The following is a 12,064-nucleotide window of genomic DNA, read 5'->3' as shown; positions in this document are numbered from 1 at the left end:
AAAAAAAAAGGCCAACTCATTTATGCCCAGCTTGAGTTTCTGGTATTAGTCCATCTGTTTGGTCATTCAGAAGTGTTAGGGTATAAAAAGAACTTCGTTTAAGAATGGGTTAAATCAGATCAGATTTCTCTTTAGCTGTGTGTTTCAGAAAGTACTGACTTTTCAGAGGACTTTAAAATTCTTTGAAAGAGTTGAGTACTTTTGCTTTCGATGTGAACCTACCAAGTTAAACTTCTCYTCCATGTTTGTGGAGGGACGTATCCCCGCTGCAAGTCACATCAAGTGGACATTGCTAGTCTAAAATCAGCCCTCAGAGGGAATTTAAGGGCATGAGTTACTGTTCATCCCACCTCCACATTCATGGCTTGCTRAAGATTCTCATCCTGAACTGAACATTATTCCAGTCTTGGGATAATCCTTCTTTCCATCACTKCCAAACTTGGATGGTAGAGAAGGAAATTGCAGGGTTGAACATGTAGCCATGCCTGCACATTGAGGGCTTTTCTCCCCCTACATTTCCACACAGTTCCTTCTGCCAGTTCTGCCTACAAGTGCAGCAGTTCCACAGGAGAAAAGATGTATAGGTCACCAGAAGTGATTCAAGCAGCAGGGTCTCAACCTTCATAACCATGGGGCATCCTGTGACCCCTTGTGCCTGCACACCCCAGCCCCTTTTCCAGGATCCTGCTTGCAATTTAGCAATTTTGCAAAGGGAAGGTTGTTGTAATCTTGTGACACCTGGTCCCGTGGARCTGGTTGGAAAACTTTTGAAGGAATGGCTTTCCACTGGAAAATGTACCTTGTCAAAATCAAAATGCTTTGCAAGCTCATGTTGGTTGCACTGAAAATGTCATTTAAAAACGAGTAAGTGGTAGAGAGATGTTCCAATAGTGTGGGAATGTCTCGTTGTGACATTTTCAAGCTAAACATTTCAGGTTCTTTCTTCAAAATGAGTTTTGGTTTTAAAATATTTCCTTTTATATTATATATTGCAAAATAATACACAAGTTTGAAAAGCTGAGTCACTTATTACCAGTAATCTGAAATTAATGTTCTCCGCAGCTTTTTTGATGTAAGAATTCGGCTATTCTGATTTGAAGTGAAATTTTAAACTCCAAATACCTAGTGAAACTAGCATATCTGAATTTTTCTGCTTTCTTAACCACATGATGGAATTCTAGAATTCATCACAGCTGCCTTTTAAAGTGCATGATTGACCACCCCAGGTACTATTTTCTCCTGATTTGGGCTGTGATAAAGTCGATTTTCTTCCTAGTAGCTGTTACACTGCTGTGTTTTTGATTTAGTATGAGAATCACATTGATAATGCACTGATGTTTTAGTTRTTTCTATGTTTACACTAAGTGAAGGACTTTTCAGCTTCTCACATGACCCCACCTGTGTGTAGACTGGGGGCAGATGAAGCTGGGAGGTCATGGAGCTGGGACAGCTGACCTGAACTGGCCAAAAGGATATTCCATTCTGTTTGATGTCATGCTCATTTTATAAACTGGGGGGAAAGCTGTCTGGGGCTTATTGCTCAGGGAATGGCTGCACATCAGTCAGCAGGTAGTGAGCAATTGCAYTGTGTATCACTGGTTTTGTATATTCTAATTATATTGTTGTTATTACTGCTGTTATTATTATGCATCACTTGTTTTGTAAATCAATTTCCCCCCCTCATTTTCTGTCCTGGTTAACTGTCTGTATCCCACCCCATGATTTTTGCTTTTTTTTTTTTTTTAACCCAATTCTCTTCCCTATCCCTCTGGGGGCAGGGAGTAAGTGAGCAGCTGTGTGGTGCTTAGTTGCTGGCTGGGGTTAAACCACGACATATTGCAACTGGGATTTCCTTCAGTTCTTATTTCAGGAAGAAGTGGCAAGGGGGTAACAGATGAGATAATCCAGCTGATCCTATGCTCTTTCTAAATCAGAAATCCTTGCCTTCTCAGTCAGATATTTTTTTCTAAATACTTTTATATTTTTATGAAAAATTAACTTTGTCACTTCAGGAATGTTGTCCTTCATCCATTAAGCATTAAATTTATCTATTCAGGTTGGTCAGRGGTGCCTAATGAGTGAATTTGATAATTTACTTAGAAAAAATCTGTACAACAATCAGGTTAGATGCTWTGTTTATCTCAGAAAGATCACTTGCTTCCTAGTTTTACAGACCCTGCAGCACCATGACTGCTTTCAGGATTTCTCCTCCATCATTTCTTGTCAAGAGTGCTTCCTCCTGCTGCCTCATATAAAGGTACAGGTCTTGCTCGCTTTCATCTCCTCATCCATAGGTAGAGCCAACTATCAAACAAGACATAAATGATGCACTTGGMAGTGTGCACAAGGAAGGAGCCAGTGCACCCGTTTCTAACACATATCCAGTGTCTTGCCCACAGGCGCATTCATTTTCACAAGGTTTATGTGGCAGTTTCTTAAATCATTTTCAAATGAGAGAGAAGATTTGTTCTTATGTCCAGTTGTTAATTTAGAAGACTGCTTATCCGAAGGGCTCATTTTTATGTATTAATTTTAGCGGACTTTGCAAGTATGATAGCAAGGAGCACCATGGGTGCACAAAATCCTTTCCACCGCTTCATAGGCATACAGTGTCTGGAGAAAGGTGAAGAGGGTCTTCTCTRTAGGTACAATTCTGCCCCTGCACACCTTGAAGACCACAATAGAAATTATTTTGGACAAGGAGAATGAAGGATTGAAAAACAAGACCTTAAACCGTGCCCATTTYCTGTGTAGTGTTCTCTTCCTAAACCACAAGCTGAGGAACCGACAAGTTCAGGTGCTGCTGCAGCACAAACAAGTACTCTTAAACCAACATGATTTTTCAGCTTTTCTAAGTTTTCTCTGCAAGCTGTTAAACAAGCAAGGTCAGTTTGGGACTCACCAAGTCCTGATTCTGTTCCTTAATCRTTGTGTGATGTTGACCCCTTTTTTTCTGTGCTGTTGAGCGCCCTCAGTTTTCACTGAGTTCAGGAAGAGCAACACGAGCTCAGACCCTCGGGACATACTGCTGTTTGTCTTTCTGCGCAGTTGCTCCCCCACCAGAAAATGAGGCTAATAATATCTTCTTTCTTCCTTCACTCTCAGGCTTTTCTGTTTAAGCTATAAGGTCATCGAAATGAGAACTGTCTCTTACTAGTGGTTTGTGAGCACCTATCACAACAAAGTCATAATCCTGTCTGTGACCTGCAGGCACTAACACATTGCAAATAATAACAATAAAAACCCAATCAGAAATTTCATTGTCCAGGAGCAGCTTTACTGCCATCCAGCAAATAAAAAAAAAGCAGTCCAGGGAATGACAGAAGCCATGAAAGTGAGCGGGTTACCAGGGGCCTTTGCTAATTGTCCCAATTCCATATTTAGTCAAATGTTGGTCTTTTCTGAAAGGGTTGAGCTGCCAGGAGACAGTTGCTGTTTGTGTCACTGYTGAGGCATGCGTGGCAGTGTCCTTGTCGTGGGCTGTCCGCAGAGCACACTTCAGCCTGTTGCTTGGTAATACAGTAGCCCTGCTCCTTCCCCAAGTCTGACCTTGGCTTTTTGACTTTACAAGCTGCTGACAGKGTGAGATGCACTGCTGGGTTTGGTGAAGCAGATGTCCACCAGCCAGGAACAGACTGAGACCACCGCCTCATCTCACACAAAAGACCCATGAATAGCTTTCATAGAGTAATGACTTTGTGTCACTACTGCCCTGAACCAAATTAAAACCAGTGAGGCAGGCATTCAARTCTCTCTATCCCATCATTAACTATCCCCTGAAGCTATCCAGTTCCCCAAATATTATTCTTTTCAGCTTCTTGCTTTGTCCTGTTAAATTGGAGTTGAGCAGCAACCAATTTAGCTGCTGTTCTACGTAATTTAGGTTACAAACTCAATGGATTAAGGAACGAAATATGTAACACAGTTAAGAATGCCCGTTTTTAAAAAATTCTAAGTTTGCTGCTGACAGATTTTGGTAGCCGTGCCAGTCAAAATGCAGTTGAGCTTGATCTTCTTGTTCTATTGATATTTTGTGATGTTTTGCCTTTTCTGTTGAGGGTGGCACTGCAGGGTACTAACAAGGTTTATTCTTTTGCTCTGATGAGGGTGATACTGTGCTGTGTCACGTTCCTTCCACCAGCTCCTGACAAAGATGACGGAAAAGAAGAGCCAGAAGATTGGTGAGCACTTGCTGGGAGAAATCTCTGTTTTTAAACACAGGCTTTCCCAGATTCAGAGGCAGGGAATTGCTGATCTGACATCGGTTGCCTGTCACACATTTTCTGATGCCTGGGGAAATGTTCCTTTGGGCTGAAGTCCACTGAGCCCTCTTCCTTCCTTTTTGTCTCTCTACCATGCTCAAGTCTCATCTCCAGCACGCTGGGCAGAAGCTGCTGTGCTGAGTGTGGAGCTGTGACACGGGGCTCCCATTTGGAGCAGCACCTTTTGGCTTCAGCAGCTCTAAGTGGCTATGTGCTTTGAACCTTTCCACACCACATGCTCTGCTCTGTGTGGCTCAGTGTTGACTCATTCTTCATCGCAGGTCTCCAGAGCGAATGGCAGAAATCTCATGAGCATTCTGAAGATCACGATTTTGATTTCTTTCTCTGCAGAGTTGGAATGTGTTGCTGTGGCTCTAGGTAAAGGTTCGTGAGCTGCTCCACTAATGGTGTGTAGAGCTTCAAGTGCCTTCTGTGGCAGTTTTGCATTTCCTTCAGAACTAAAAGCTGGCTGAGACACATGAGTTTATTTTCTCTCCACTATGTAAAAATTACAAAGTGCTGATACAGGTGGAAAAAGGAGGTTGTTGAGGAGGAGAGTGAGTATCCTATGTTAGAGAGGATGGGCTTCTTTGATCCTGAAGACGCTGCTTTTGAGCCTTTGGACTGTATTTTTCTAACACAAAGGAAATTATTGCTCTGCTCCTAAGTGATCTTTCAATGCAGAGAAACACCCTTATTAGTGGGTCTTTTTAATCTTCTCACCTTCTTTCATTAAATCATACTCTTTACAGTTCCAATTCACCTGCATAGAATGTTATGAGCTGACTGAAAATAATTTTCCTTTGTTAATGTTTTTTCATCATTGAGCAATAGAGCAGTAATGAGGACACAAATCATCTTTTCATTATAAAGATGTATCTCAAAGTATAAAAAAATGTGTGTTCCTAAAACAAATAAATAAACAAAACTGTGTGGGGATGGGAAGGAATTGAGAAAAACAAGATGACAAAGCTTTTTCCTGATGCTCTACCTTTGCTTGTGTACAGGCATCAAAGTCAGGAAAGTCTCCAAGTGATGTTGGGTGCTCTGAATGCTGCATTTAATGGAAATAGACATAGGATTGTATCTGCAACTTCTGTGCCATGCAAATCAATATAACTCGTCAGTRTGGCAAAAGAAACCAACAAATAAACAAACAAAACCCAACTAAAAACACAGCCTAAGATGACTCTAAAATAGATTGGCTCTTTCATGGAAATATACAGATTTGTTTTCTCTCTTGACTTTTGTTTGCATTTTCCTTGTTCTTGCTRGATATGAAAACAACCCATTATGTCATTTTTTAAATAGGGACAGTATATATCAGTCGGTATGGCATAGATGTTCAGTTCCACAAAGAGAAGCAGTTATGAGTTTGGACGAAGACTGCAYATTTTCTAGCTCAAGTTTATTTGAGATGTAGCTGTGTGGAGGAGGCATTTTCTCTGTGTATGTGTGTGCATGGCACTTAATGAAATGAGGCCATTACTGGAGAGTGAGGGAGAGAGCTCAGTTGCTGTTGTAATGACTGCACACCTCGGCTGGGATAAAATGCACTCAGCAGCCACTTCCTCAGCCCTCCCCACAGGTTGCAGAAGATTGTGGTGGAGCTCATTTTTGTTGCAGCAGGCTCTGCTCAGTGCACCRGTGAACTGTACTTAAGGGTTCCACTCCCTCCCCAGGCTGGGTCTTCCCATCAGTTTGTCCTGCACAGGGAAGCATCGTGAGTCTGGAGAACCCACTTGCCCACATGTTTCAGGAGAAACATGCATTCACTCCAAAATAGAAAAAAAAACCACAAACTTCTCTTTCTTCTTCCAGTGCCAGTCCTCAGGCTGTGTCATAGACAGATCCTCCAGAGACAGACTGGCTATTTCTTTTGCCTTTTCCACAGATATGACAGTTATTGTGTCTACATTTGTTCATATGGTCAAAGACTGCCAGTGTTATTCCTTCCTGCCCGACAAATTATTAATTGAAGTGTCATATAGTATTCAGCATAAGATGTATAGTTGTATTCTTGTTTTTACTAATCAAACACTTTGGTCACAGAAAGACTGCCAGCTCAGGTTTTGTTACTTCAGAATATTCACCTGAARYCTTGTGGCACCTGTGTGACACAGAGGTCACTAGCACTTTGAGCTCTGTAAAGCAGGGGGAGGTCCATGTGTGTGCTTTACAACTACTTATTTAAACAACACAACCCAAATCACAAAGCTCAATCCCATTCAGCATTGTCTGTACTAGGACAAGGGGGAACTGAACACTTAACTGTTCACAGCCCTACAGTGTCCCTAGATCCACTGGAAAATGAATTCACATTAATAGCAGTGGGATTCTGAACACAGATCAGCCTGGGATCAATCATCAATGTGCAGCTCACACTGTAGGATCAGCTCAAGGAATAAAATGAGAACAGGGTTTCTTCCAAGGAAACTCTCATATAATTGTGTTTTGGCACCACCCATCTTGCAGCCCCGTTTAGAAGAATTAGATTTTCTCACATCATTTTGTGGCTGGCAAGGGGGCTTTGAATAATGTTCATGCTGCAGGTTGTGTCCCTGTAGCCATCTCAGAAATCCAACATGTGTGTAAGACAGGTTCATTTTCCATCCTGGAATGGGCTCCTATGCCATGTAATGATTCGCTGGCTGCTTTTTAAGGCATGTGGTTTTGATTGTGCTTAYGAGGTGATTGTTGAAGAAGCAGTATGTCAAAGCACAAAAGCAGGGATGTTATCTGSCTCTTAATGTCTGCCCCCGCTCCAGTGTGCTTCAGGTGGCAGCACAACTCAAGTGGCAATGGTTACCTGGAGCAAAGATGATCCAGCAACAGCTTTAAACTGAAACAGGGAAGGTTTACTTTAAATTTTAGGAGGAAATTGTGAGGGCAATGAGTTGCTGGAACAGATTGCCCAGAGAAGCTGTGGATGACCCCTATCCCTGGRAGTGTTACAAGATGAGGCTGGAWGGGGCTTTGAGCAACCTGGTCTGGTGGGAGGGGTCCCTGTCTGTGGTGGAGGGGGTTGAAACTAGAAGCTTCCTTGCAATCCAAACCATTCTACACATTCACATTATAAAAAAGCACTTAAAAAAAATAAGGAGCAGAAAACATGCTTTATCACAAGGATGATGTGTCACTAAGAGAGCCCAGTCTTGGAAGTATCCTCTGTGGTTRGCTAGGCAAAGGTGACTTCTGAACTTCTCCAGGGGAGAAGATTTAGAAATCAAATATGTTCTTTTTATAACTACTGAATATTTGGATTCACAGTTCATATTGCAAAATATTAGAAAACAACAATGTTGTTTAAGGACTAACATATGAATTAAACTATTTTGTTTTCTATGATCCAATTMCCTTTTTGTATTTCTCAGGCCTGAGCTTTTCTTCTGCTGATCTGTTTCAGCTCCAGCTCAAAGAGTCATATAACTGACTGTGTCAATAGCAGAGCTTTTAGCACCAGCACCAGGAGCCATATTGGATAAATGGAATCATGGATAAATTCTTCAATTTCTCCCCTTCCCTCAGACATTTATAAAAGCTATTTTTATTAAAACCTCCTTGAGTACTTCTCCTGCTGCAGCTGAGAGACCATGTGATGTGCATTTTCTATTAAACCATGGACAAAAGAGTCAGAAGTGCTTTGTTTACTTCAGAGTTGTTTTTTCTTTGTTTCTGCAATGTTTGTTTCCTTTAGGGTGACCAAGAGTACTAGAATGCGACAGAAAAGCCCTGACAGATGCTGCAGCAGCAGAACTTCTCTGTTCAGATTGTATTTTTAGATGAAAAGGTGTAAGACACGTTTAGCTTGTTTGTCATGAAATTGTTTATTTAATTCTTTTTTTAGAGCWACACAGAGAAACCATATATTTTAGCCCATTAGATTATTTAGGCTGTCCTGTGGGACCACATTTATCTATTGCACTGAGTAAGAAAGGAAATAGTATGGCAAGGTATACTACTCTGTCACCACAAAKTAGGGGTGTCTTGTCTCATTAGCAGTGGTACATTTGTGGTTAASTTATTCACAACTGGAGTGTGACAAAAGGCATAAAGCTTTCTCACCTACTCACRTTGTCTGAACTGTGAAAGAGTTTCGCCTGCACGCTTGCTAAGTCGGTTTTCTGCTGATTTCAGTGTAATCGGATGACCTTAAAAAAGGAATTTCTATAGCAAGGATTGCGGAATCAAATTCTGTTGTGCCTGATTTTTGTCCTTTATGCAAGTCTGTGTAACTGTGCCTTCTGTTTGCTTTGCACTGTCCCCCCCAACACACACACCTTCACCCCTTTGCAATGGGTATTACTATGGAAACAATTGTGTCCTTCCTATTGTTAAGGGCARCTGAGTGACATCCAGAAATCCCATATACCCACAGAAAATTGTAATAGTAAATCATCTGACCAGCTATTCTTAGCCATTCTTTTCCTCATGTAGGAGAAGGATGATATATAAAGGGAGATTATATGAAGGAGCTCTTTTTTGCTGGTAGGAATTTATGACTGCTCAGCTGAAGCACAGGAGTAAAGGTAAAAAACCAAAGGCATTTCATGAGGTGCAGAATTAATGAAGCCTAGTTCCCTATGGATCTGGAGCCTATGGTTGGATTCTCCGATGACTAATACAATGCTGGCCGCCTGATCACATCTTTTCTTTTAGCAGTGACATTCAGAATGCCTTTGTGCCATGTGGATCCTCAGGTACCTAATAACAATTGAGTTCAAATTGCAGCTTTTTGTCAGTGAGGATGCTGACAATGGTCTCTCTCATCTGCCCGCAAAATGGTTCTCATCAAACTTGTGGAAATCTATGGGAGATTGCTGCACTCTGTCATACTTGCTTGAAACAAACTATCAGGTTCAGAAAGTATCAGTAGCGAACAGACAGACATAATGACATTGAATATGTGATCTCATGAACCTCTTTTTCTTGGGAAATCAGCGCAAAAATTTGCCAGGTTATCCAGGTGGGTGATCCTTCTCTGCTTCACAAGAGATGACATAAAGATTTGTCAGTCTTTTTTAACAAATGGTTAAAATGGTAAAGTTGGAGCAAGGGAAATTCACATGAAATATTAGGATTTTTTTTTTTTTTTCACAGCGAAGGTGGTGAAGCTGTGGAAAAGGATTTGCAGAGAGCATGTAGATACTCCAGGGAAACAGTGGAGCTACCTTCTATGACATGTGCTTTGAATGGGAGCTGAACTAGATGAGATTCAGAGATCTATTCCTATCTAGAGTTTCATTGCTTCTGTATTACTTACTACTTCAGATTTCTTTTCTGTAGGCCTTTGTTTCCCAGGAAGAACCACAGTCAAGGTCAAATTCTGCAGGAACATGATGTTTTGATAAACACATGCATGCTGGCAAGGGCAAACCCTCCATGGAAAGGTTCACATTTTTACTGTCAGACAAATTAGAGCTTTTCTGTTGAGTCTTCAGGACTTTCTGAATATTGGTTTTCTYGTTGTTTTATCGAAACTGTGTGTAAAGTCACAGTGAAGCTTCATGTTGTATAAGGAAACCCTTCTTTTGGCATCTCCCTCGCTGATAAACTGGAGAGTGCAAGGCAGAATCACTACTGGAGCAACATCTCTCACAAAAAAACAGTTACTGCTTYTAWTGCATAATTTTGGATAACATGCTCTGGAAAACTTGGCTGGAGTGGGAAAAAAAAGACAAGTCTTCTTTTTACGAAACACAACATTTTATAGTGTGATTGCCTGTCCCAAGTGTAATCAATCTGTCCATTGAATTGGCAGTGTTCCGACACAGATGAAAGTCTCTTTGGATCTGACGATTGCAAATGTTGCAGGGCCCTATATTGGGAATATACAGACACAGGAACTTTAAAAAAAAGGTGCTCACAAAATCGCCATAAATTTTGTTTTTTCTCCTTACTTTTTTTCCTTTCCATTGGCAGTAGTGCAGTGGGAGATGGTGAAATAGTGCATTTAGTAAAGAGCCACAAGGCCAAAAAAAAAATATGGTTTTGCTCACCCTGTGATAACACACAGGGGCCCGTGGCAGGGTTGGAGTGAGCACACAGGAAAGCGACAGCGCCTGTAATGCAGGGTTTAGAAGCTCAGACCAAAGGCAACAGGTGGATACAACAAACAGCCAGAGGCAGCTCAAGGTATCAATGGGGTGATTATGAGCAGCATGGCAAGCAGCTGTCACAGCGCACCAGCTGCCTCGCCACCCRATGGCTCACGCTGAAGAAAGGCAAAAAGGAAAATGAGCCACTAATAACTGATCCCCCTCCCTGAGCCCTGCTGGAAAAGATGAGTCTAATTTGAGGTGCTGCATCATTGTTTTTTGGTTGCTCACATCATTTTTCACCCCTACCCACTTGCTGGTGGATGTTGTACCCTCATTTGCCTGTCACATCTTCTATTTTGAGGCTAAGCTGTTTACACATGAAAGGCATGAGGCAAAGCTCTCCTTACCTCGTCAGGAAGGAAGGGGAGATTTTAGATACTGGGAGATGGGGGAAAGGACACAACACATTAAGGGCAGAAATAGGGGAGTAACTTATTTCTGTAGTACGGCCTGAAACTGTGAGCATCTGCAGAGGTGAGGCTGGTAAGGATCTTGGGGGGCTGAGAGGGAAAGAAGCAGGAAGAGTGGAGTACCTTTTTGTGTTCTGAGACACGTTGTGCACCAGAACAGGAAAAGACTGGTCTGGTCCTTCAGTACAAGCTGTAGGGTCATCACAGCAGCAAACTTGCTCATCACTGTGCTTGCTAATCTTCATAATCCCTGGGAGTGGTGGCCACCTCCAAATTAAGAGACCTGAATGTAACTGAGAACTTGTACGTGCTGTGTGGGGGTTTTCTGGCCTCCCATAGTAGTCTGTGAACAGGTTTGTAAATTGGAGCTAATTGAAATACTCTGCAAATCCCACTGACTGCCCTGACTGCCTCTCTGCTGAGTTGCTCTGGATATTGGACACCTATGGTTAACACCTTACACAAAAGTTGTAGTGAGATTCTAGAAAACAACAGRTAGAAGTCATAGCAATTACTGCAAGGACACAGCTGTTAGCTGAGAAGCAACTTGAATTARTACATGTAGAGCTCTGTGCCTCTGCAATAAATCAACTTCCAGTACCTGAGCTAATGTGCTTAAACCTGTGTGATGTCCTCATGCTGCGTTGTTGCCTGCAATGGAAGTACACTGGAAGGGGGTGGTCCTCAGGCCAGTGTTGCTGTTGGGCCACCTTCTCTGGAATCATGATGTTACTGCATGTCGCAGGAGATAACCTCATGAATTTTTTCATCCAACATGTAAACTATCAAACATGTAAAACAGGATTCAATCCAAAATGTCCTGTATTTTTCCTGCAGTTTCTCTCAGAAAGATGGAGGGAAAAGAAGAAAATGAAGTGCCAAATTTGTACCGTTGACCATCATTGATCAGCACCATTGATAGCATGGAAGGTGATCCTGGCAGAAGGCAACTGAGGGACACCAGCTTTAAGATTASCTTTGAGCTTAAAATAGCTTCAAAAGTTATGCAAAAAGACAGAGAAGGAGCATTCAGTGATGCTGGGGCAGAGGTTGGTTCAGAGCATGAATGCTTGGGGAATGTGGAAGCTTAGTTCTTTAATGTTGGGGGTTTTARTAAGAGTTATGGTTCTCATACTTTTTTTTTTCTTTTCTTTTGGTGTCAGAACAAGGTAGCAAATCCTCCCACACTGGCTGTAGATGAGTGAAGGACAAACATACCCCTGCAAAGAAGGATAGTATGATTTGTCCACACTAATTTTTGGATTGGATCCAAAAGCAGTACAGKACATCA

This window comes from Malurus melanocephalus, unplaced genomic scaffold (assembly GCF_030028575.1).
Source record: "Malurus melanocephalus ecotype Western Australia unplaced genomic scaffold, MMel_1.1 scaffold_555, whole genome shotgun sequence".
In the NCBI taxonomy this organism is placed as follows: Eukaryota; Metazoa; Chordata; class Aves; order Passeriformes; family Maluridae; genus Malurus; species Malurus melanocephalus.
This window is presented reverse-complemented; position numbering follows the sequence as displayed.